Source organism: Ornithorhynchus anatinus, chromosome X1 (assembly GCF_004115215.2).
Source record: "Ornithorhynchus anatinus isolate Pmale09 chromosome X1, mOrnAna1.pri.v4, whole genome shotgun sequence".
Lineage (NCBI taxonomy): Eukaryota > Metazoa > Chordata > Mammalia > Monotremata > Ornithorhynchidae > Ornithorhynchus > Ornithorhynchus anatinus.
The window spans coordinates 87,087,827-87,114,184 of NC_041749.1; the positions used below are offsets into that span (position 1 = coordinate 87,087,827).

A 26,358-nucleotide genomic window follows, 5' to 3' on the forward strand; every position below is an offset into this window, starting at 1 on the left:
TCATTTAAAAAAAAAAAAAAAGGGGGGGGGAGGCAGTGAGAGGGGTATAGGAGTCATTTAATGGTATTCATTCAATAGTATTTATTGAGCACTTACTATGTGCAGAGCACTGTACTAAGCGCTTAGAATGTACAAATCGGTAACAGAGACAGTCCCTGCCCTTTGACAGACTTACAGTCTGCTTACTGTGTGCAGAGCACTGTACTAAACGTTTGGAAGAGTACAATATAACAGACATCTTCCCTCCCCCCAACAAGCTTACAGTCTAGAGGAGCTGGAGGAACGGGTGTGTGTGAAGTAGAAATGGGCAGAGCCCTGCAAAATCTGAATTTTGTTTACTTGACTCACAGTCCTGCATCCCATGGGGTTTAAGTCTGACTCCAGTCTGGTTTGGGACTAGAAGGCAGTTCTTCCTCCCCATACTGAAATTTGAGTTAAATGTTGTGACTTGTGGGTTCAAAAGTATAGTCAACATTGAAAGACTCCAGCAGATATAATTATGTGTTGTTTTTTTTTTTGAAGTGGATTTATTGAACAAAGCTGTTTCCGGCATTTTGGATCTCTGCACTAATTTGCTTAGCCTCAGAATTAGAATGTACTGTGCCTTTAAGAGGATTTCCTGAGCTATTCAGAGGTGTGTCCAGAGAAGCTTGCTTGATTTTTTCTGCTGATGTCATTACAAGCAGAACAACCAGAGAATTCACCGAATCAAACCGTGGTCTTTAGCATTTGAGACATTTTAAGAGATACTGTTCAATCTCTTTTCCACTAGAGAGGGAAAGAGAGTGAACCAGCTCCCGCTTATTGGAAAAAGAAGAGTTTAAGGGAATAGGGTGTATCGGCACCTTTAAGAAAAAATTTAAAATGGGGTAAGATTGGTGTGTGTGTGCGCATGTTGTGGGGGCTGTTATGTGTAGCGGCATGTCTCTATTGTGAATAATATGCCTTGAGGGTTACTCTTCTTAAAAAAAAATGTAGCATGATTAGTAGAAATGTAAAAAACTCAAATTTTGAGTGGCAAAGTAATTTCTCCAAGTTTAATGTAATAATGTCATCTTTTGTGGTTTCTTAAAGGACTCAGTATTGAGTATAGAAATGCTATCTAACTTAGGTCAGTACTTCGAAGAAATGGATACATTTAGTTTCAACTTCTTTCCTAGTAGCAACGGATATCCTCTTGAATAAGGTGCACATGTATCAACTAGTACCTGAAGCGTAGCTTTTGTTTGGTAAATTCCATTTGGACTACTAAAAATTACAGGGTATACAGCAGCACAATTTTCATGGATTTGTTCTTTCAGGAATGAAACTTATCAGCATTGAACTTTTAGGGTGCCCCATTAAGGTGGGGGTGGGGGGACTTGTATTAATAAATACTATTATTACAGTTCTCTGCACACAGTAAATGCTTAATAAATACTATCAGTATTTGTCTGGCATAAGTTCCCACTGAATATGAGGACAGTGTTTCGGTGATATACTCCGGGCATGGTTTAGGTCAGAGTGATCTAGTCTGAACCTAGCTACGTCCTGAGTTTATATGAAATTCCATTTTTCCCCTTTTTGCAATGTTTTAAACTATATTTTATGTTTCAAAGCAAAAGCAAAAAAAAAAGGTCATGACAAAAGAACCACAAAAATTCCTTGCAAAAGGAGAATAATCAATACAGGAAATAGATTTTTTTTTTCCCTTAGCTCAGTCTAAACCTGTGGTCTCAGAGGCAGTCACTGGCGTAGATGCCAGACCTAGAGCCAATCCTAGCAGTAGGAAGGGAATCAACCAGGTCAATAGGCAGAGAGTAGTAAGTTCCTCAAGGGCAGGGACAGTGCCTTTTGCTCAAGTCCCCCTTGCAATCAATCCTGTTTGAGCGCTTACTGTGTGCAGAGCACTGTACTAAGCACTTGGGAGAATACAGTATAACAGAGTTGGTAGTCATGTCCCCGCCCACGACAGGGAACCACAGTCTAGAAGGAGTACAGTGCTTTACTTAGAGGTGCACCCTAACTGTTGATAGCGGCGGGGTTTAGGCTGGAAGAAGTTAACATGGCTGAGTGTCCCGCATTACTTTGGATGGGACCAAATTTCTGGCTCCTATTCTGCCACCCACATAGCCAGCAGAATCCCCTACAATTCTGTGTGTGGCCATGGGCCTGGTCCTGCTCCTGATGAAGACCGAGGGCCCAGGACAAGTTAGCAGAGAAAGGAGAAGAGATAGCTGAAGCCGCTTCAACTCTCCAGTCATGGCTGCCTCTGCTGCCGCTGCGACTTCCGCCCTGTGGTGTGGGGAAACAGCACACTGAGGTGCCTGCATTGGAAATCTCAGGGGAATAGCCCACGGTAATGGGGGTGTCAGCTCTGGAGCATAGTGGAGACCTTTACTGTGGCTGCCTTGAGTGGAAGATCCACATTATGTCACCTCCATGTCTCTTTCTCTGTTTCTCTCTTTCTCCCCTTCTCTCCTCTCCTTCTCCCCCCCCCCCCCCCCCGCCCCTTTTTTAAGTGGTATCTGTTAAAGCGCTTACTGTGTGTCAGGCACAAGCACTGTTGTAAGCACTGGGGTAGGTACAATTCAATCAGGTGGGACAGTGTGCCCTGTCACAAGTGGGAAACAGCATGGCCTAGTGAATAAAGCATGGGCCTGGGAGCCAGAGGACCTGAGTTCTCATCCTGGCTCCACCACTTGCCTGCTGTGTGACTCTGGGCAAGTCACTTCACTTCTCTGCCCCTCACTTTCCCCATGCCAAATGAGGAATCAATACCTGTTCTCCCTCCTACTTAGGCTGTGAAACTCATGTGGGAAAGGGATTGTGTCCACCTTGATTAATTTGTATTTACCCCAGCATTTATAACTGTGCCTGACACACAGTAAGCATCTAACAAGTATCATAAAAAAAAAAATGGGGCTCAAAGTCCAAATAGAACATTTCTTCCCACCTCTCTCCCCCTCTACGTGGGTGCGTAAAAATCTCTCTTTCCCCACCCTCCTCTTCTCACTTTTCAGGATGACTAGATTAAGTGGGCAAAGGCAGTATGGCTGTAAATAACTCCAGGGCTCAGTAGTACCAAAAAAGTGTGTTTCAGAATGACATTCTGATTTGGTGCTATTAGTAACTGAGAAGTCCTAGCCAAGAAGCAATATCATCTTAAAGAACATCTCCCACCCTTGCTAATTTTGAAGGTCAGCATGACTAACCACAGCTAAAATTATTTCTTTTCAGCATAGCATATTCAGAGCACTACCTACTACTTCAGTCTGTGATGGTGATGGACCCAGGAGTGGAATGATGCATTACAAGGATAATAAAGGGTTTGAGTCACCAAAGGATTAAGCTAGCCAGAAGGATTTGCTAGCTATTTGAAGAGTGCCTGCTGTGTGACCTTGGGCAAGTCACTTAACTTCTCTATGCCTCAGTTATCTCATATGTAAAATGGAGATTAAGACTGTGATCCCCCTGTGGGACATGGATGTGTCCAAACCGATTAGTTTATCTGCTCCAGCGCTTAGTACAGTGCCTGTCCTATAAGTGCATAACTACCATTTTTAAAAAAGATCTCTGCTGACTGAATTCCCCCAAAATACTCTAGAGGGAATTAGAGAAGTCCACAGACAGGCGAGTCAAGATACAAGGGAAAAGAGGAAAAAGGATGCATTATTATTGGCAGTAGTGGTTAGCTGAAGGAGGTTGATTTGAGGGGAAAAACTTGTGGTGTTAGGCAGGAATCAGAGATGACAACTTTTCATTTTGATCTTGGGGTGAAGGGGAGGAACAGGAAAGAGAGACGCAACCAGAGCTGCACCCTGAGACACCACACACAGCCCCAGAGGCACCTAGAGAGGCAGCCAGAGGCACCCACCCAGGAAACAAAGGCTGGCTCTTTTGCAAGAGGAGATAGCCCTTTTGATCTCTTCATTTATCCCCTCTACCTGTACCCTCTGACCTCATGCCCTCTTACCTCTTAAGAACATTTGCTCCCACTCTCTTCCTCTCCCTTATCGCTAGCTTCAACACCCGCCCCCCCGCCCCCCCCCCCCCCAATGGTTCCTTCCCCATAGCCTCCGAACATGCTCCCAAACCTGGCTAAACTCCTTGGATGACTTGTAATAATGATGGTATTTGGTAAGTGCTTACTATGTGCCAGGCACTGTACTAAGCGCTGAGGTGGATACAAGCAAATCAAGTTGGACACAGTCCATGTCCCATGTGGGGTTCACAGTCTCAATCCCCATTTTACAGATGAGGTATCTGAGGCACAGAGATGTGAATTGCCCAGGGTCACACAGCAGACAAGTGGCAGAGCTGAGATTAGAACTCATGACCTTCTGACTTCCAGGCCCATGCTCTATCCACTACTCCATGCTGCAGCAACTGCTGCCTTAGTTCCATCAACTCTCTTCTTGACCTACTACAATTATGCTTTTGACCCGTTCATTCCACTGAGCCAGAAGTCTCCAAGGTCACCAGTGATTAAATTTGAACAGACTCTCTTCTGTTCGAATCCTCCGTGACTTTTCTGCCACATTCGACTCTGGACCAGCCCTTCCTTCTCAAAATATTTTCAAGCCATAGTCTCACTAAAATTGTACTCACTTGGCTCCTACCTCACCTGATTCTTCTTCCACCTCTCATCCACCCCTACTGAACTGTGGATGTCCCACAAGGCTCCATTTGGGGACCTCTACTCTTTTCATTCTATACTTTCTCAGGAAGCTCATCGGCTTTACAGGGCTTCAGCTACCGCCTCTATGCGACTGCCTCCCAAATCTACCTCTCTAACTCCTAGTTCTCATCTGATGTATAATCCCATGTTCCCTCTTACCTCCTGGACATCTCCACACTGACACCAACACCTCAAACACAATCCTGTCCCACACTGACACCTCAAACACAATCCGTCTAAGACTGAACCTCCCACCTTCCCTCCAAACCTGCTTCTCCTAACTTTCCCATCTTGGCCGATCACACCAATCAGTAGCATTCATTGAGTGCTGACTGTGTGTGAAACACCGTATTAAGTATTTGGGAGAGTACAATAGAGTCAGTAGATATGATCCCTGCCCTCAAGGGTTTTACAATCTGGTGGGGGAGACAGACCTTAAAATAAAGGACAGATTGAAGGAAATAACAGAGTTTAATAATATGTACATGAGTGCTGGGGAGGGGGTGGGGTGAGTAATCAAGGGCATTGGTGACTCAAGTGTTGAAGCCGCAGTTAGGAAGGTGGTGGTGGGCAGGGGGGAGATGAGAAATTAATCAGGGAAGGCCTACCTGGAGGAGATGTCATTTTAGAAAAACAGTGAAGGAGAGCGTAGTTGTCTGCTGGATGTGAAGTAGGAGGGAGGATGTGAGCAAGAGGTCAGCAGTGAGAGACTAGAGCAAGGCACAGTGAAAGTAGGTTGGCATTAAAGGGGCTGAACTGTGCAGGCTGATTTGTAGTGGGAGAGAAGTGAGGATAAGTAATGGAATGAACAGATCGACTGCCCTAAAACAATGGTCAGGAGTTTCTGCTTGATGCGGAGAGGGATGGGCAAACATTGGAGGATTTTGAGGAGACATGCTTGAAATGATGTTTAAGAGTAACAATCCAGGCAGCAGAGTGAAGTATGGAACGGAGAGGGGAAAGGCTCAAGAGAGGGAGTTCCGTCAGTAGCCTGTAACTTTTGACTTCAATCCTGACCCATCACCATCTTTGAGGTCTCAATCAATCAACTGCTAAATCTTGCCAGTTCTCCTTCCATAACATTTCCTGAATTTGCTCCTTCCTCTCCACCCAAACTGCTATTACCCTCCTCTAAACTGTAGTCATACTATTGTACCAGCCTCCTAGCTCACCTCCTTCCTTCACTTTATGCTACACATTGCTGCACAGATCATCATTTTGAAGCATCGCTGGCCACACCTCTCTCCACTTCTCAAAAATGCCCCTCTGCATGAAGCAGAAACCCTTTACCATTAACTTGAAAGCCTTCAGTCAATCCTCCCTATCTCTTCACCTGCTACTCCTCAACTGGCAACCTCCTCCATGTTCACTTTCTACCTGTATCTATTTTTTTATGGCATTCGTTAAGTGCTTACTATGTGCCAAGCATTATATTAAGCGTTGGGGTAGATACAAGCTAATCAGGTTGGACACAGTCTGTGTCCCACATGGGGCTCACAATCTTAATCCCCATTTCACAATTAGGGAACTGAGACACAGGGAATTTAAGTGACTTGCCCAAGGTCAGGCAGCAGACAAGTGGCGGAGCCAGGATTAGAATCCAGGTCCTTCTGACTTGCAGGCCTGGGCTCTATCCACTAGGCCATGCTGCTTCTTATTCTCAACTCTCCTGACTGAACCCTCTGCTGTTGGTGTTCCTTCAGCTTGAAACTCCCTTCACCAAATCTTCTGGACCACAGCTTTTCCCATCTTTGAAATCCCATAAAAAATCTTCATAAAAATCCCTCCACCTCCAGGAAGCACCCCGACCCCCGCCACCAAAGTTAATTCACATCACCCCAGTTGCGTCAACCCAACACCTACATTTACCATTTAGGTATTTCATTCCTGTGCTTGGCACTTAGGTATTTTCACTTATTTGTATTTTTGTATATGTTCATCTGTACATTTAATCCTGATCTATTTGTCCTCCTACCTGTTATGTACTTCTTCCTCCTCCCCTGTTTGTAACTAATTTTTGTCTGTCCCACTAGATTGCAGGCTCATTAAGGGCAGAGAACATGTGTCTTGCTTCTCTTGACTCTCCCAAGCACTTAGTACAGTATTGAGCACTCAGTAAGTGTTCAATACCTTCCACTGATCAATCAATATTGATCAAATATATATGCATAGACATACAGTTGTTCTTTCAGAAATTTATTTTGATTGCTCTCTTTATAGACACGTATCTGTCTCCCCAATTAGAATGTAGGCTCCTTGTGGGCAGAGAATCTGTGCACCTGCTGGGTTTGCACCTTCCTGCCCTGTGCTTAGTGTAATACATTGTACCCAGTGGGTACACAGTCAGTACTCTTCCTCCTGCTAATGCAGTCAGAGACCACAGCCCAGATAAGAGATGCAGATAAGAGAAAGAAAAGAGAACTAGAGAGGGGTGTTGACAGGAAAATGGGCATAGGGACTGTGGAGAATCTGTGAGCCCCACGTGGAACAGGGACTGTGTTCAAGCTGATGATCTTGTGTCTACCCCAGTGCTTAGTATGGGGCTTGGCACATAGTAAGCGCTTACCAAATACCGAGGCCATTAAGGGTGCAGAGGAACAGAGGCAGGACCAGATCAGCAAGATTCACTTATGTGTTCTTTATGAGAAGCAGAATGGCATAGTGGATAAGAGCATGGCCTGGCAGTCAGGAGGTCATGAGTTCTAATCTCGGCTCCACCACTTTTGTCTGCTCCGTGACTTTGGGCAAGTCACTGTACTTCTTGGTGCCTCAGTTACCTCATCTGTAAAATGAGGATTGAAACTGTGAGCCCCAAGTGGGACAGGGACTGTGTCTAGCCCAATTTGATTGCATCTATCCCAGTGCTTAGTACAATGCTTGACACATAGTAAGCGCTTAACAGATGACATAATGATTATTGTTATCTTCAGGTTCAAATAGGGGAGTTAGGGGGTGAGGACAAGCTGGAATCAAGCCATTTGCTGCCCAGGGAGTGGAGAACCAAGCAGACCTCTTTTGCAACCTCAGAGCCAAAGTGGTTGAGGTAGGTTCCCACTGTGGAACTAGAGCCCAGGAAGGAAGGGTACCAGACCCACTTGGGCCCTGGTGACACAGAGAGTTTATTGGGGACCTGGCCTGCCCCTGCCCACATTGAGGCAAGATTATTTTGTGGGCTTCAGCTTCTGGCTGGCGCGAACGGACAAGGTAGGGTAGTTATGGCTGCCTGACTGCCTACCTGCCCCAGAAGCAGTGGGGACAAAGCAAATAATTGCATCCCCACAGCTCTGATTTCAGAGGGACAATTTCCCCCATTGCCTCTCCTTCCATCCCCTGACATTGCTATGTAAGAATTCAGGAGGGCTCATAATAGACTTCAGTGAGGGATACTTTGAGAGAGCTCATTGGAAGCTAATAGAACAAAGTCAGCCCTCTTGATGAGGAAGGAGCAACTGTTAGGTCAGCATTACATGTTGATGTGGCCTTTTCAATGGGGAGCAAAATGCTGTCTTAGTCCGAAGGGAACCAAAGCTGGGGGAAGAAAATCGCGAGAGGATAAGGAAAAAGAGATCGAAACAAGTAGATGAAATCAAAGAGATTAGGAAGGACCAAGGGAGGTTTCAAACTCTGAAGTGCCTGGGTGTTCTTGTTGGGGGAAATGTGGTGGTGTTATCTTTGAGGTAATCAAAAAACACTTAAACTTAAGCTCCTCCACTAGACTGTCAGCTCCTTATGGGCGGGGTTCGTGTCTAGCAATTCTGTTGTGTGGTACTCTCTACAGCTCTGAGTCCAGTGCTCTGCACCCAGTAAGCTCTCAGTACATATCATTGATTGATTAAAAACTTGGAGGAAAGATGATCGGGAAGATGATTTTAAAATGAGTCTGAAATTGAGAGCCCCTGTGATTTATTAACCCTATAGGGAGAGGATGAGATTGTGCTTTACTCTCTCATCTCTACCTTAGTCTTTTCCTGGCTAGTCTTCTTAAGAAAACTCAACTTTCCTTCCTCCAACTAAAATCTCAGTAGATGAAATTTTAGTCGACCAGTTTAATATGGTTGTCTTCCTGTCCCCTATCCCCCCAGCCACACCCTCCCTCCTCCTTTTTCTTGGCACTCAGAAGTTGTTTAAATCAAAAGTAAGTTTAAAAGTCTCAATTGCCTGTTCTCAGCTCATCCTTACCTTTACTGTAGGCTGGCTGTTTTTCAGACTAAGGTTTAAAAGTTTTCTTTAAATAAACGGAAGAAAGATGAGTACAGGCAGCTTGGAATTTTTTTTCTTGAACTGAGAAATCACAACTAAAGTATTGTGAGTTGAAACCTACCATAGTCACTGTGATCACGACGCTTCGGGTGGGCGGATAGGAAAATTTTTTGCGTCTCATAACATAGGAAATAGATGGGGTTTACACAAACAATTCAGACATGATCATTAGCAGCCGACACTTTGATTTAAGCCATCAAGAGAAAGTAGCAGATCTTCTGAATAACAGAATGTCAATAGACAATTACTTCTTTTAATTGTGCCGGGTCTCTAAGTTGGAAGTTCTTTCTGTGAGTGAAGCCATAAGTTCTTTTTGAATTATCGTCAACTGAAACGTGAGCTTTCATATAGAAATGTTTGGATTCCATTCTTCTAGCCTCCCTTTTTATTTTTGGTGAAATGAAAGCTAGTAGGAAAGCTTAAATATTTTAATCTTTTATAGAATTCTAGAAATAACCTCTGACAATCAGCATAACCTAGTCCTGGAAAAACCAATAATAATGATGGTGATAATCATGTTGATGCTTTCTAAGCCTTTACTATGTGCCTAACACTATACTGAGCCTGGGGTAGATGCAAAATAAGGAGGTTGGACAGAGTCCCTGTCCCACATGGAGCTCAAAATCTAAACAGGAGGGAATAGGATTTAATCCCCATTGTACAGATGAGGAAACTAAAGAACAGAGAAGTTACTTGCCCAAGGTCACACAGTGGGCAAGGGGCAAAGTTGGGATTAAAACCCAGGTCCTCTGACTCCCAGGTCCGGGCTCTTTCCACTAGGCCATGCTGCTTCTCTCTAGGTTGCATGTTTGTGGTTTGTAAATAAATGACTTTTCCTTATGATGGTTTAATTTGATCTTTTTTTATTGTGTCATGTTTGAAAAGGGAAGTCAGGTTTGATTTGCTATTCAAAATATGCAGTCTGTGCATATCATATGGGCTAATCAGTGGTGCTCCTGGTATAATACAAGAGCTATTTTTGTCACACTAATTAAAACTTGAATTTTCTCCTTCCTGTCTTTGGCCAGAGGAGTCCTGCTTCACAACTCCCCCTAACTGTAAGTCGCACCTGTCTGTGTTTGCAGCATGTGTTACGTTATGGATTGGGAGCATCTTTCTGAGGTTATTTTGACTGTCTGCTCTGTCCTGTGGAAAGGAAAAAAAAACTGCATCACAACTTTCCATGCACCTTCTAACTTATCTTTCGTATTCCTGATGCTCTCCATCGTGTTCCTTCAGAAAGCACCTAGATTCTGTTAGGTTCTCCAGAGGTTTATCAAGGAATCAAAACATCAGGTCTTTTATTCAGGGCAGCTGGTGGCATGTTGACATGTTGCATCTTGACCAAAGAACAGATTCTTTTCCCATTTTCAGTCCATTCTTTCACCATCTGCCACCCCAGCTCCTTGTGCTTATGTTTAGCTATGTTTAGTTCTTGGGTTGAGTCGATTTGTAGTGTCTGCCCTCCTGCCTTCGCCTCTTCTCTGCCAGCCAGTGGACAGGATGGCCGTGGTCTGGGGAGCCATATCCCGCCCTCCTGACTGAATCAGGGTGAACGGGGCACTGTGCTGGTCAGGTGGTCCACCCATATTGATGAGCCCATCTGTTTAGACTGTTAGCTCCTTTGGGGCAGGGAATGTGTTTGTCGACTCTGTTATATTGTACTCTTTCAAGCACTTAGTACAGTGCTCTGCACACAATAAGCACTCAAGATTGTGTAGATCAAAAAGATTGATTGGAATCGTGGCCTGGGGATCAGCCAGGTCAAGAGTGGTCCTTTGGTTCAGAATAGCACTTAGCCATCCTCCATAGACTATCTGGGAGTTTGGGTGCCATCTGAGCTGTGTGACCTTGTGTATAGCACCCCCATATTAGTGCTCCTTGGGTTGTGAAACCCAACAAATCTGTGCAAGAGTATGAATTCATTAAGAGTAGAATGGAGCTTCACTCTTGACAGAAGAATGTTACCGTGGGAGAATGAGGTGGAACTGAGGGACCTGAAAGGAGCTTCATCCTCATTTACAGCAGTGGACTTGTGCATGCACAGCTGTCTTGCAGCTCATATAACAACCCATATTCAAATGCACTATGCATGCACTAAAGCACCTGAGACCTTGGCATGATATGAATGCAGCGAGGGTGCCCAGTGCATTTATTGCCTTCCTGGCCCACAGAAAATGGGCTTCTCCTTCCATCAGGGCTCATTCTGTTTTGAGTCTGTAGGCTGAGTGGACACGTGGCCTGAAGGGGGTTCTGAGTCCAAGGAGCATCTAAGGGAAAAGATTAAGGAAATGGAGCATTGGTCGTTGACCTCTATCCCAATCCCACCCCTGATCTCTGATGCTCCAGCTGACCACCCAAACTGCAGGCTTATGCTGGCCCATGGTTACTGACTGATGCAGTGAGAAAAGCTGTCTTCAAGTAATCCCACCACTTTCCTCAGCTCACCAGGTGGCTCAGATAGGTAAGAGGGAGACAACTGGTGGAGAGACTTGAAGCCAGTGGTCAGGAGTTTTGGTTCAAGGCAAGAGGTGGTAGATCAGTTTTTGTTGGAGGGAGGTGGTATGTTGCAATGTTTTAAATAAGGATTATCTGTAACTATGTGCAGGATAGGCTGAAAAGGAGAGAGATTAGAGGCTGGGAGTTTTGGAAGGAGTCTTTAAACAGCAAACCAGCTGTGAGGTGGGAAGGGCTTGTCCCAGAATGGGGGTCAAAAAGATAGATAGGAAAGGGCAGATCTTAGAAGAATCACCAGGATTTAGAAACCAACTGAATGTGGGTGGTAAATGCCCGATGAGTCCAAGATGACACCAAGGAAATGAGGTTCTAGGACAGTATTAGTGTTGATACTGATTGGGAACTTATTGAGTGCAACACATTGTACTAAACACTTGGGAAAGTAAAACAGAAGCAAAGGAGTTTCCACAAGGATCTTACACTCTGATGGTAACTGTGTGCACAGACATACACAATCATTTACAATACTGGGAGCAGTAAGAAGAAAAAGGATCATAGAGGTAGAAGAGTGATTATTCCAGGATGAAATAGAATAAAGCAAACTGATTGTACCCTTGACTATCTGCTGTGTGACCTTGGGCAAGTCATTTAAATTCCCTGCTGTGGCTCATTTCCCTCATCTGTAAAATGGGGATTAAGACTGTGAGCCCCATGTGGGATGGGGACTGAATCCAACTTGATTATCTTGTATCTACCCCAGCCACTTAGTACAGTGCCTAGCACATAGTAAATGCTTAATAAATACTATTAAAATAATAAATCTCCATGTATTTGTATGTGCTAGCGGTGTCTGTTGGGTTGAGATAACTCGGACTGTTGGGAATTAATCAGGGGAAGCTTCCTGAAGAAGCTGAGATTTTATGAGGAATACGGAGATAGGACTGAAGTCTGGCAGATTTCAGGGAGGGAGTCCCAGGCCCAGGGTGCTAGCAGGAACAAGGGGTCAACAGGAGAGGCTAGAGTGAGGTATTATTAGAAGGAGTGCTGGGGAGGAGCAAAGAATGTGAGCTAGGGAATAGCGGGGGAAGAGGGATGCTAGATAAGAGGGAAAAAGCCTTGGGGCCAATGGTAAGGTATTTCCGTATGATATGGAGGAAGATGGGCAAGGAGGATGGCGATGATGTTCACAAGGATGAGAAAGGAGGAGAAAATTTAGGAGGGAAGATGAGTTTGATTTGGGATATATTGAATTTAAGAGGTCAGGATGTCATCCAGGTGAATATGTCCCAGAGGCAGGAAAATGTGGGACTGCAAAACAGATGAGAAGTTAGGATTGGTGGGGTAGATTTGAGTCATTTACCCAGAGAGGGTAGTTGCAATCATGTGAGCAGGTAAACTCACCCGAGAGGGTGAGGGCAGAGTCAGATGGAGTAGACCCAGAACAAGTCCTTGCAAGCCACCCATGGTTAAAAAGTCAGGAGAGGATGAAAAGCCAGCAAAGGGAACTAAAAACACTGGTTGCAGAGGTAAGAAGAGACCAAGGAGAGTATTCTATGGTTCAAATCAAGGCTGCAGAGGAAGTGATCAGTAATGTCAAAAGTAGCCTAGAGGTTGAGGAGGATTAGTACAGGCTAGAGCCAATTGTATTTAGCTGGAAGCAAATCTATATAGAGTGAAAAAAAAGAAAAACAGCAGCAGGGGATCAAGAAAAGAATTGGTGCAGGAGAAGATGATGGCAGTTGATTGGGCAGGAAGGGAAGTAGAGAGATGGGGCAATAGCTGGAGGATGTAGCAGATTCAGGGATGGTCTTTTCAGTTTGGGGAAGACTTGGGCTTGCTTGAAAGCAAAAGGGAAGGAGCCAGAGAAGAGTGAAAAATTGAAGGTAGAAGTGAGAGGGGGAGGAGGATTGGAGCAAGTAATCTAAAGGAGGTGAGAAGAACTGAGGTCCTTGGCCCAGCTATAAGGTAGATTTTAAGAGCATGTATGAAACCTCTTCTTGAGAGAGAGTTGGGAGGGTAGAAGAGTGTTAATAAAGCAAGGTGGTGGGGTGGGCTGGGGGGGGCACTTGGGATAATTCATGTCTGATGACTTTTAGTTTATCAACAAAGTAGTTGAGAAATAGGGTTGAGTGGGAGGAGGCTCTGGAAGTTTCAAGAGGGAATTAAAAGATTCGGAATATTTGGGTGGGCTTATAGGCAAATGCGTCAATGAGGGGAGGAGTAGTCTTGTACTGATGGCAGGGCAGAGTTTTAGTTGGAGAGGGTGAATTTGTAGTGGCAGAGGGTCAGTGTGACTTCTGGCCTTCCCCTCAAACCTGTCAGCTATACAGGTGGTAGAAATGGATTGTGGAGTCATCTAGGATTGGGGTTGGCAGGGAAAGAATGATGGAGGCACATCACTGTTTAGCGAAGAGGGCATTGTTGAAGGTAGGGACCTCTGGGCTAGCGGAGGATTATTTGGGAGGCCCTCTGGGTTGGGACAGGTGGAAAGAAGCCCAACATTGGAGGTTGCAGTAGGGTGGTGAGGGGATGTGGGTGAGGTGGCAGGTTAGGAAGCTGTGATCAGAAAGCACCAGACTTGGAGATGCCGGGGATGGAGTTGGAGATAGCAGCGGTAATCATGTGAGTCATTCATTCATTCAGTCATATTTATTGAGCGCTTACAAAGTACAGTTCAGCATTAGGGACAGTTCCTTCCCACACCAGGCTTACAGTCTAGAAGTAGGGAGAGAGACATCAAAACAAGTAAACAGGCATCAATATAAATATATAGATAGTGCTGCGTATGGAAATTATGAGGTCTAGAATGTCCCTATGTTAGTGTGAGGCCAATGTGTGTGTCTGGGGAGGGGGTGCGGGAGGGCTTGGCTTTCTCCTGACCCCCAATAGTTCAGACCCAACAACAGGTGGTCTGAAACCAAGGAAGGCCCTACCACACATCCCCATTCCCATGTTTACAAGAAGCACTGGGCCCCAGATACAGATATGGGTTATGGGCCCATTAACAGTGGTGGATGATGGAATCTTGACTTGGCTCTACTAACCTTCCAGTGTGCCATGCCCTTGATTTGAAGATTGGATTCCTTCTGGACTCTTAAAAATGAGTTCTTTAATAAGAGACAGATTTTCTTTCAGAATGTCCTCGAAAATCTCTTTCATGTTGAAAGTTTTCAGTTCTGGAAAGGGAAGAAACGATGCTCTATGTGTCATATGCCTGGATTCTTTTGGAACTGGGATGTGTAGAAGGCCTGACCCCTTTGGAGCTTGGAGTTTCTGAGAGGAGGCAGGGATGTAACCCGACAAGGCCTTTCTCCACTCCAGCTCAGTGTGACTTGGGGCTAAAACTGCATCCGGAGCAGTTTTGGAAGAAAGCAGCTGTGGAGCTAAGAAGGAAATAGCCATCTATTTGTTCTCCAGTCACTTGACTTGCTGGCTTCATTTAAACTTGAAAGGACAGTGATTTTACCTCAGAGGGTCCGGATCTTCTTTTTATCAAGAACCTACAAATTATTTCTTCAAGTTTTGCTATTTTGAATTGCTGCTCCAGGAACTCAGGCTCTCATTAATGCTCACCACTGCCATTCAAAGGGTTTTCTTTACAGGGGTTTTGATAGGGACGGTGCTACACTGAAGGCATGGTGGGGCAACCATTGTTCTAGGTTGTGTGGAAAGGGGCCCAGCCACAGCCTTAAAATTCAGTGCCTCGCCAGGGGAATAAGTAATTCCACTTATCCTTGAAGAAGTGGGTTGGAGGAAGTGAGGTTGAAGAGGGGGCAGAGGAGCATTGGGATGAACTCGCTGACGGAAAGCTGAAAACGGCAGTGGAGAGAGGGAGAAGCAACTTGGGAGAGAAGCTGCAGGATCATAGAGGTCAGCTAGATGGACCTGCTATGGCTTCAGGTCAGCTGAGCTATGGCCCTGGCTTTCGAATCAAGGGCAAATTATGAAACTGGCAACTTTTGATGCACTCTAATTCCACAAGGGCGTCTTTATGAGCCCCTGTGCGCCATAGAGCCGGGCTGAATCAATAGCCGTATATCCTCCCCATCTCTTAGTTCAGTGCTTCCCACATTGCAGACGCTTAATGTTATCGATTCATCGTCTGAAGTGACTTCCCTGAAGGAGCCTCCTTTGCAAGGCAGCTTTGGCTTCTGGATTCGAGCCATTGTGGCCAGTGTCTCAGGCGGCAGAGGATGGTGGCAGGGGGCCCAGGATGGCTGGCTGGGTCTCAGGAGTGTTAGGTGAAGCCACTTGGCACTTACTTGGAAGTCGGGTCTGAGCCGGGGCCAGAGGCTGGCGTGCCAGATGGGATGGCTTGTTGTGATACCCTCTGCCAGACAAGCCGGGCATTGACAGTGCTTGACAGAAGCATTGGAGGACAATGTTTATATCAGGCAGTGAAACATTTATTACCCCTTCTGAAAAGTAATGAGTCCTGTGGGAAAGGTACTTTGAGATCACATCCCCTGTGCTAGAAGGGATTGGCAAATAAAACATTTTTGCATTTTTGTTCACAATAATTTTTTTTATCTTTTTTTCTTCCAGGACCATTCCATTTTGGTATTTAGTTCCATATTTTTTAGCCTCTCACTCCAACTTTTGGATGTGAAATTTATCTGTGGTGAGCCTCAAGGAGTAGCAAAACATTAACGGAGAGACATTTTCCATTCCCCCCTCCCCGCCACACACACACACATACCCATGCTGATCTTCATTCTCAGGAACCTTTCTTCTGCCCTTCCCCACTCTCCCACCCCTGCCCCATTTTCAAAATAAGAAAGGATCTGATCATTCCTCTCTAATCTCCATTCTCCCTTTATCACTTATGCAGAGGTCAAGGTCAGGGTGGTACAAGAGAGAGATTAAAAGGAGCAGTGGTTCTATGGTCATTACAGGTAAACCTTGACTAACTGATTTTTCTCATTTAACCTCCCTTGCATGTTTTGCACCAGCTGAATGTGGGGTTATCCCCCCCTCTTTTATTGTTAAGAACAAAGTTGGCTAATGGAAAATGTGGTTGGAGGAGAAAAACATGCACTTCAAGGAAAATGTTCCTTTCACTTTTGTGCTTTGCTTTAGCCCTGTGTTGGCTAGTTTCTTTCCAACAGAGTGATTTTTTTTTTTGGCATTTCTTTACTTCTCCAAACCCAACCATTCCTAAGAGGGTGTAGCAAACTGCTGCTCAGTTTCCAATTCACTCTTTTACACAAGGTGGTGGCATTTGACCTTTAGCTTGTATGGCTTGTTTTGAGAAGGGTTTTGATGACAGAGAACGTGGTTAGAATCAAATGTAGGGATTGGCCATATTGAATAGATGGCATCCTAGAAATGGGTCGTGCGTTAAGGTCACATCCAGTTTGCAGCCCTGCATCGCCCTCTGCTCCATTACCGATTTTCCCGAGAGCATCGGGCAGAGTGCTTGTAAATTCCTGCTTATTAGTACAGGAAGTCCGAGTGACGACGAATGGCGCTTCCGACATATCTGAATTTACACCCTGTTGCAGGTTTACGACATGGGATCTGACTTTCTGACAACAAGCCGGTTAGGTAAGTATTACGTAACCCCTACCCCATTTTTCTGGTCCCCCCCACTCCCTACCTGTGCTCAGTGTGCCTGTTGCCAGCCCCCTTAGCCTGTGGCCCCCATCCTTTGGGGCCACCAAGCCGGAGGGATGGCCAGGACTGGATGGGGCAGGAAGGGGGAGGGGGCCATTGGAGACGCCTCTCTTCCCTCTCCTTCCCTTCCCGCCCTGCAGCTGCTTATGGACAATAGCAGCAGCCTCCACTATGGGAGTTATAGTTTAGGCCTCTCCCAACCCTTTCCTGCTGCTGGGGTTACCCTGCAGCCCCCTCCTCATCCTTCCCCCTCCACAGCCCACTCCAGGCTCAACCCCTGCCCTGACTGCCCATTCCTCTCCTCCCCACACCCCCTGAGGTTTTGCAGCTCTGTAGGGGCAAAATGGAGCTTTGCCTCATATTTTCCTTTATGCCTCCCCTGGTCTGGGTTTGAAGGGATTTCTCAACGAAAACACACCTTCACTCGACAGGTGTTTAACCTCTTTATCTCTTCTGCTTGCCTTAAAGGGATAGACAAGCTTGGGTAAGCTGGGCGATTTTCAGCAGCTCCATTTTCAGGGTTTCAGGGTTCATTAACAAGAACTTACAGAATATTGTATACATTTCCTGTCTGTTTGAAATTTGTCTATGCTTTTAGATCATTGGTAGGGAAGTAGAGCATTGAACTATATTTTTATGTGATTTATATCGGTATCATCACTAGGGATAATATCAACATGAACGTAGCAATATTATTCATCTGTAAATGAGTACATAATTCTAGGTAACTTTAGTAAAAATAGGGTATCCAACCTTGATTCAGGAGCCTATCCCTCATTTGTTAACACGGTTCCTTTGAGAAAATTGGTTCCAATTTACATTTTGACTTGAGATGCGGTTTTCCGGAATTAATCTTGTAGAAAGTTCAGGGACTCCCTGTAGACATCAATCCCTTGATACAGGAGACTCAAGTTTTCTGATGTGACCAGTTAATATTAACTGCATCCTTATCTGAGGTAGTGTTAGTTTTTTGTTTTTTTTAAATAGGTAATTCTAATAATAATTCTTTGGATTGATATAGTGTAGCAGTTTTCTTCCAACAGTCTCAGTGCCCCATCTGCCCCGTCCCTGTGTAAATATGGTGTTTGCCTACAGAGGATGAACAAACTCTTTCAGAACCCAAGTGTAAGCTAACTGCCCTGCAGAAAACACCGGCATTTGTAGAGCCACTCAGCCTTCTTACTGATTCAGTTTTCCGGTCTATGGAGTGGTGAAACCCCATTTACATCATGCAGCTGAGTTTTATCAGCAAGGGAAATAGTCTTAAAATGGCATTTCTCCATCTTGATCATTCCTCGATCCTCGATCAGAAAATGGTAGTTTGCAGGTGAGCAAGTAGTTTGCAGGTGAGCAAGTGTGGTGTTTAGTTTATCCGTGGTCATGGATGGCATTGAGATGTCTTCTGAACAGCAGCAAAGCGTCAAGAGTGACTGTCAGGATTCTCCCCTGCCAAGTTGATTTTTTTTTTTTTTTAAGTCAGCCCCATTCATGTTTGGGCCGCATATGCTATCAATTACTTTTGAAGGGTGGTATGTATTATCAAAGACAGTTTTTAGAGTCCACATTAAGGTTTTCTAGAAAAAAATTAGTGGGTAAGGGGACTTTATGTCAGTGCTTCATCTCTCAATTTGAGATTTTAAAATTATTCCAGGGGACAGGCTATATTGAATGATTTATAAAAAGGAGTTCTCAGGTATGGAGCAGGAAGATGAGGATAGATTGTTTCTTGAAGGGTGATGTGAAAGTCATGAAAAAGTAGGCAAGAGTAGATGGTAAAAGACTCAGGTCTAGTTAGCCCACCCATAGGAGTAGCCAAAATTAGCTGGCCAGAAGGTTATGCAAAGAAGAGGCTTAAGTACTTGAACTGAATCAAAAGTGCCCTTGTCATCATCTACTCCAGGCTGACGGGGCTCATGTGGTGGTTAGCCCAAAGCCCCGAATGGGCCCAGCATGGTCCGTGGCCCATTTTGGACCGAGCAGCAGGAAGGTAGGCCAGGCTGAAGCAGTCAGTGAGGGATGTGGATGTGTGACTTTTGGCTGGGGGCTCTTCATCCCTGAGCTGTGGAAAAAATACGTACCTTTGTTTACCTGCACCATGCCCACTTAGTGCTGCGGCATCTTACCAGGAACCTTGGGTTGTGAAAATAGAACACCAGGGCCACAGCAAGTGGTTTGTGTTTCTGAACCAAAAGCCATCAATCATGCCCTCTCCTCTATTTCAGGGCTGTAGTTGCCTGAAGTGACCAGATAAGGAGTGGTGGGCTTTTCCCCAAATCAATCAGTGGTACTTATTGATCACTTACTGTGTGCAGAGCACTGTCTATACTAAGCATTTGGGAGAGCACAATACAAAAGGACTAGGTAGGCACATTCCCTGTCCACAAGGAGCTTACAGTCTAGAGTGGGAGACAGAAATTTGAATCAGTTACAGATGAATCTGGGGGAGGGGTGACTACCAAAAGTGCTTAAGGAAATTTAGCCCCCAATGAACATCTGAATCATATATCTGCAGGTATCCCTAGTAGGATCACACTTTTGTAATGTCCACATCTTTTCTAAAGTAAATGTCCACATAATAGGGATGTGATGAATACCATGGAGAAGCTGATTGGAAGGGGTAAGAGTGCCCCCAGAAGGTCAGTGTTGCAATCGATTCCTCTGTGTAGATTGATTTCATTCATTCAGTCTTATTTATTGACCAGGCCCATGGTCTGTCCACTTTGCCATACTGCTTCCCCTTATGCCATCTCACAGCCAAAACAGCCCATCTACCCCAGTTCAACCTAAAGTTGGGTTGTGACCAAATACCATAGGCATCAACTGGGGGCTCAGGGAAGATAACAGTTCTTTGTGCCCACCACATTGGGACTGCCTACAGCTATTGGGTAGGGTGGACAGCTGAAGCTACCTTGACTCACCCTGTCCACATTTCACTTATTGGCTCACCTCACTTACATTGCCCAACCTGTACTCTTTGCCCCTCCTGACTACTTCACTCTTTTCATCTCGACTTTCCTGCCTCCCGCCCATCTGTCACACTGTTTCCCTGGCCTGGGATTCCTTCCCTGCACCAAATCCACCAGATCACAGCTCTCCCCCGCTTCAAAGCCCTCCTAAAAATCCCACTTTCTTCAGGAAGTTCTTCCTGATTATTTCACAACACCCCAATCGTATCAACCCAAAACACACCCCCTCCCCTGCTTTAGCACTTAACACTTAACTTGGGCAAGTCACTTAACTTCTCTGTGCCCCAGTTACCTCATCTGTAAAATGGGGATTAAGACTATGAGCCCCATGTGGGATATGGACTGTGTCCAACCCGCTTAGCTTTCATCTATCCCAGCACTTCGTACAGTGCCTGACACATAGTAAGTGCTTAACATGCCATATTAAAAAAAAAAAAAAGGATGCTCTTCCTGATTATTTTACAAACACCCAGTCATATCAACCCAACACCCTCCCTCCTTAGCACCTAAGAGGGTTTTTATTAAAGCTTAGCACTACTCTACGTGTGTATCTTATATTCAATTATTTATTCAACTATTTCATCCTAATGTATTCATGCTTCTCTCTGTCATATCTTTATTCTTCCTCCTGCTTCCACTTTTGTCTCCTGTGTTCAATTGTAAGTTCCTTGAGTGCTGATAATGTGGGATTTGCTTTTGTCATATTTTGCCAAGCACTTAGTGCAGTGATTTGCATTCAGGTACTCAATCTGTACCATTATTGGAATGAATAGAATCTGGCTAAAGATGGACCTGCAAAATGTTGGCTCCATTTAAACTAAGCCCTCGATCGACCTGGATTTTTTTTTCCTTCATCCTCCTTTCTGTGGCAAGGCAGGGATCTCTAGGACTCTAGTCTTGAGCCTGCCCTTGGCCATGTTTTGGAGCGGGCTGCTTCTTGCAACTTGCTGCAGTGGGGCAGGATTCTTTCCCAGGTGGGAGCCATGGTCTGCTGTGGGAGCCCTTTGAGCTACTTCTTTGCCCAGGGGTCATGGTGGGGGACACTTCTCCAAGAGCCATGGATGGCCTCCCCACCCCCAGCAACTCCAGTTCTGGCTTGGTCTCCTCTCCTTCAATCCAGGAGAAAGATGGGTAAGTGAAATCTGGCTTGGTCTCTTTCTTTGTCTTGGTCTCACTCTTCTGGATCTCTGTCTCTTTTCTGTTTCCGGAGCTCTATCTGCTCCCCCGCCAGCTCCAAAAGCCCCACTCATCATTAGAAGTTGTCCCCCTCTCAAAGTTTTAGTATTCAATCCTCTTCTTTACCTGACTAATGTATGAGCTGTTTTTAGAATGAGATACGCATGGATTCCATTAACTTCTTTTCCAATGGCTATTGTTTGCCCTTCCCAAATATGGTCACATATGCATGTGTCTGGGCCAACAAGTTTAGACTGGGTGTTTGTGATCAATGTGGTTTAGGACAAGTAACCACTGGGAAATCCAGCACGCCTTTATTCCTCTGCTGCTTATGCTGCTCTTTGGGTGCTCAATATGTGCCCCTTCCCTCAGTTTCCACCCTCACCTCATCACCGCCTCAGTGTGCTTTGACTCCCTTTCACTTTTCCTTGGCTTTGGGTGACTCCCGATACCAACTATGTTAAGGGCTAGAGCTAGCCGCATCTAGCGCGCCTCACCCATGGGTACTAAAGAAATATTTTTGATGATAATAATTACTGTTTGGCAAGCACGGTTCTAAGCGCTGATGATGCATGTCAATTTTAAAAAAGGAAGTCCATGACAGAATCCATTTTGACAACCTGCTCAGAGGTAGATTGCTTGAAGCTATTACCGGGGAAGAAGGTTAGAAAGATAGATAGCAAGCCGACTTCCAACAGCAGGTAAGAGAATAAGAAATTTAAACAGTTTAAATCATGATGCGAGGTTCAGGGAGATAGGCACTGAGGAGGTTACAGAAGAGACACAGACCTCCCCCTGAGGACTCTACAATCCATTATTTATTACACATCCACAGGTGCAGGATTTGCAAGACTCCATTTGTGGAAATGAATTAATTGTGTTAAAAGCAGGGGCATAGGCTACCAATGCTAATTAAGCGAAACTCATAGTTATAGTCTCTGCAAGTGAAGCATGTTTGGACAATTCAGAAGTGCAGCAGAGTGAACTGATTCTAAGTAATAATGTTACATTATCTCCATAATTATAGGTCTGCAGATGTTCTCTGCTTTTAATTTGCTATAATGGCAGAAAGGTTTGTTTGTTTTTCATATGAGGGGGAAGATGTAGGAAATCTTAAATGGGCTTAAATGTGTGGTTTGTAATCTTTAATGTTGCTTAAATCAACAGTTCGTCAAGATGCACTGTTGAGAAGTGTCAGATATTGCTAATATCTCCCTTATTTTTCAGGGACAGTAAACCTTTTGTAGGCCTAAAATCCATAAGGTTTTCTTCCGTTTCAGTGGTTAAAAGGCATTAAAAATCTATGAAGTGCGACTCCCCACCATTTCTCAGCTCATTGGCTTGGAAATTCAAGTGTTAAGAAGCACTCTGTGCTACTAAAAATATGAGGTAGGGTTGAAAATAATGTTCTTTATTCAAGAGGATTGTGAGACTACAGTAGAAACAAAAAAACAGTGCTAAGCATTACAAGCAATTAAATGTCAGCACAACTAGGGCTAGGCTTTGTATGTGCTCAGAACCATCTGTAAACTTCACTGTCAGTGGTATCACCTTCAAATGCAGAGAACCCTATATAAAATAGTCTCTACACTGGAAATTTGACACGTTATTCCAATTTAACCATAAGCATTAGGGCAGAAAAGATTATTCATGGTTTTTGCTGCATGATTAGAGATGGGTTTAACCATATGAAATCAGCTCTTCCTAAGCCTTGAATCTCCATCATTAGTGCTATTTACGATTGTTGAACTTGCCATTCTGTAGTGTTTTCCAAAATAACCCCCTTACCAACTTTGATAGTATCCCATGCCAGATTGCTTACAAGTTATTAAGGAGCAGTTACTTAGAAAAAAGTTTGGACAAGTTGGAATGCTAATTGAACTGCATATTTTAACCCACTTACCCAATGGCTATTATTAGCATACAATTGTATGAAAGTGTGTCAAAATGAGACTCCTCTTATAGTCTCAAGATTCCTTTGTAACGTCTTGCAAGAATGATCCCAAGTAGAGATTTTCAACTGCACCCCCTGATATTGTTAGACATGCCCCCACCTCCCTTTCTTGGGGCGGGGGTGGTGTTGTGTGTGTGTGTGTGTGTGTGTGTGTGTGTGAGTGAGAGAGAGAGAGAGAGAGACAGACAGACAGACACACTGTACTCAAAGGAAAACAATATGATCTTGGAATGTAAATGATGGCTTGGGTGTTAGGTCAGCCTGAGAGTCTTTTAGTGTGAACAATCATTCCTAGTACCAAGCATCTTGTTTTCTAGCCCCTTTCAAGGTTTGGAAGGTTTGTCTGAAACAAATAGGAGGAAAGTGTTTTCCCATTTGGAGAAACAGAGTACCTATAAAAACCAAAGGTGATTGGCAGTACAAATACTTGATGTTTTGATTAGGAGAAGCACCTGAGGAAGAAGCAAATCCAGATCTGAATAGTTGAAGTGTGATTGATGCAAGCAAGGAACAGACTTCTGGGAATTGGCATGCCCTAGGCCAGGAAATCTCTGATTGGGCCTTGTCTAAGCAGTAAATGTGAGCTATTAATTAGCAAGCTGTTACTTATTAAGCCTGGTGCCTAAAATGTTTTGGCGTTGGGCGAGACAGGGGAAGAGCGCCATTAATTCTCAGTTCCTTCTGTGCAAGGGGCTTCTGGTTATTAAGAGAGTCAGGATTTTATGGGCTCATGGGGCAAGGACAGAGTTGATCACGGTCTCCCTAAGGGGAGTTGTGGGGATTAGAGCCCTGCATGGACCCGATCCGGCCTGTGCTCAGCATGCCCGAGTGGAACCCCTGGACCGCGTCTGCAACCAGGCTAAATGGGAAATGGGCCTGAGTGGGACCCGGAGCGGTTGTAGGCGTTGCTTTCAGGTGGTTCGGTGTTTTCGTGTATGGGTGGTGTAGTTCCACAAGCTTCTCATATGTAGTAGCAGAGGCACCAACTCCATGGGGATGTTGGGGGAGATGACATCCCTCTGGGATTGGCAAAAAAGCAGAGGCCGGGGGGATGGGGGGCATTGATTTCACCCCCACCGCTTTTTTTGGCAGGGCAGATAGCCATAGTTAGCCTGTCCAACCCCTTGGAATGGAGCCAGAAAAGAGCCAGTAGTGGAGCTCCCTTTTACCCCTTTCTCTTAGGCCAGGACCTCTGATCTGGTTCCCCTGCATCAGTTGGGTTTCCTCTTGCTCTCACCAGGAAACGAGATATGTCTCCTTCTCGCACCCCGGCCACCCAGACAGCCTGGGGGATCCTCTAGAGTCAAGGCAGGGGTCAAGGCTCCAGAGCCATTATGGTGTTGGTTTACGCCACCGTTGGGGCTGCCCAGTCTTTGTGTCACTTCCCTGCCCAAAGCCGCCAGACCACTGGACAAGTGACAGTAACTCCAGCCTGAGACAGATCAGCTGAGCTGGAGCTGCTGCTGCTGCTCTGGTGATGGTAACGACTGGCGGCTCTGGGCCAGGAAGCGGCATGGCGACTGCGGCCCCCTGGGCTTTAAAGAGCTGCTACAGCAAGTCCAGAGCCCCAGCCCCCGAAGGATCTCTCAGGCTGTCCGGGCAGACCTGGTGGAAGAGGGTCTATAGGTAGCTCTTCCTCAAGGGGCTTTAGGGCTAAGGGTGAGAGGATCATCTGGCCCAGCCAGAGGGCAAGAGAAACCCCTAGGATGGCGGTGGGGGAAATGGCATGGCAGGAAATGGCCACCTTCCTTTCCCACCTTCCTTTCCTTTTCCTTGTCTTCCTCTTTTCTCCTCCTGCCCCTATGAGTAAGGCCTTCCCAGTTTCCTCTTCATAAAATGGGACCGTTTGAAAACCGCTCAGAGAGAAACAGTTAAATGGGGCCACCTATCAATTACATTGGCTAGTAGATATGTATTGTAAAGGGTGAGCTGAAAATAGACAACTGTAATCATCCAAGTTTATTCATCTTATGAAAACCATAGGAAGTGTTCATTCTGCTTCCCCACCCTTCCTGCACTTAAAATCTCTCTCCTCAACATAATAGTGGACTTGTTAAGCACTTACTATGTGACAGGCACGGCACTAAGCACTGGAATAGATTAAAGTCCCACATGGGGTCAACTGCTAAGTAGGAAGGATCACAGGTATTGCATCCCCATTTTGCAGTTGAGGGAATTGAGGCTCAGAGATATGAAGTGACTTCCCCAAGGTCACACAGCAGGTAAGTCGCGGAGCCGGGATTAGAACCCAGGTTTTCTGACTCCCAGGCCCGGGCTCTTTTCCACTAGGCCACTCTGCTTCCCAAAGTTCATATGATCACACAATACTTCAATGTATGGAATTCCATCTTTATTTTTCCATATATACATAGATTCCAAGTGGCTTTAATGCAACTACAATTCAATATAATGACTCTAGTTACTAAATATGCCAGGGTATATTTAGAGTAAAATGAGTGTGCATGTGGAGATAGTACAAGTACTATATGTTTTTTGTTTTTGCTGCTGGGGTGTTTTTTTTTTAACTCATTCTTGTCTAAAATCCTATCAGATGAAGGGTGGGGTGGTGGGGTGGCACTGGGTGGGGGAAGCTGCTACAGAAGGGTTGATGGCCGGAGAGAGTTCATTCTGGTGAAACTGGGGGAAGAGAAGTAGTAGGGCTGGTGAGAAATGCCACCATTGAGGGGCATGGGAGTGGGACTAGTTCCTCCAGGTTGGATCTCTCCTTTTCTGTTCCTCAGAAGAGTGGCAGGATGTTTGGTCAGAAACTCCCGCCATACGTTCAGTAGTTTCTGATAACCAACTTCCGGGTTGTGTTAGAGAATTTGTTGATTTATTGAACACCTGCAATGGGTTAAGTGCTTTTGCATACATGTACTCATTCATTCAATCATGTTTATTGAGCGCTTACTGTGTGCAGAGCACTGTACTGAGCACTTGGGGAAGTACAATGCAACAATAAACAGTGCCGTTCCATGCCCACAATGAACTGACAGTCTTGGGGGGAGGGGATGTGGGGGAGACAGACACCAGTACAAATAAATAAAATTACAGATAAGTACATAAGTGCTATGGGGCTGGGATGGGGGAAGAGCAAAGGAAGCAAGTCAGGGTGACACAGAAGGGAATGGGAGATGAGGAAAAGTGGGACAGTCTGGAAAGGGCTCTTGGAGATGTGGCTTCAATAAGGCTTTGAAGATGGGGGAGTAATTGTCGGATTTGAGGAAGGTGGGTGTTCTAGGCCAAAGGCAGGATGTGGGCTAGGTGTG

At 45.2% G+C, this 26,358-nt stretch overlaps 1 protein-coding gene and 1 long non-coding RNA gene across 3 annotated transcripts in view; both read left to right on the plus strand.

The window, feature by feature from the left end:
• The window catches only part of SHISA5 (shisa family member 5), a 108,789-nt gene that overhangs the window by 69,252 nt on the left and 13,179 nt on the right, over nucleotides 1-26,358 (plus strand). The gene's annotated exons all lie outside the window — the stretch shown is intronic.
• Nucleotides 616-16,273, plus strand: LOC120638026. The gene is made up of 3 exons (XR_005659476.1): nucleotides 616-869; nucleotides 9,949-9,978; nucleotides 16,209-16,273. It is a non-coding gene; the product is annotated as an uncharacterized LOC120638026 (long non-coding RNA).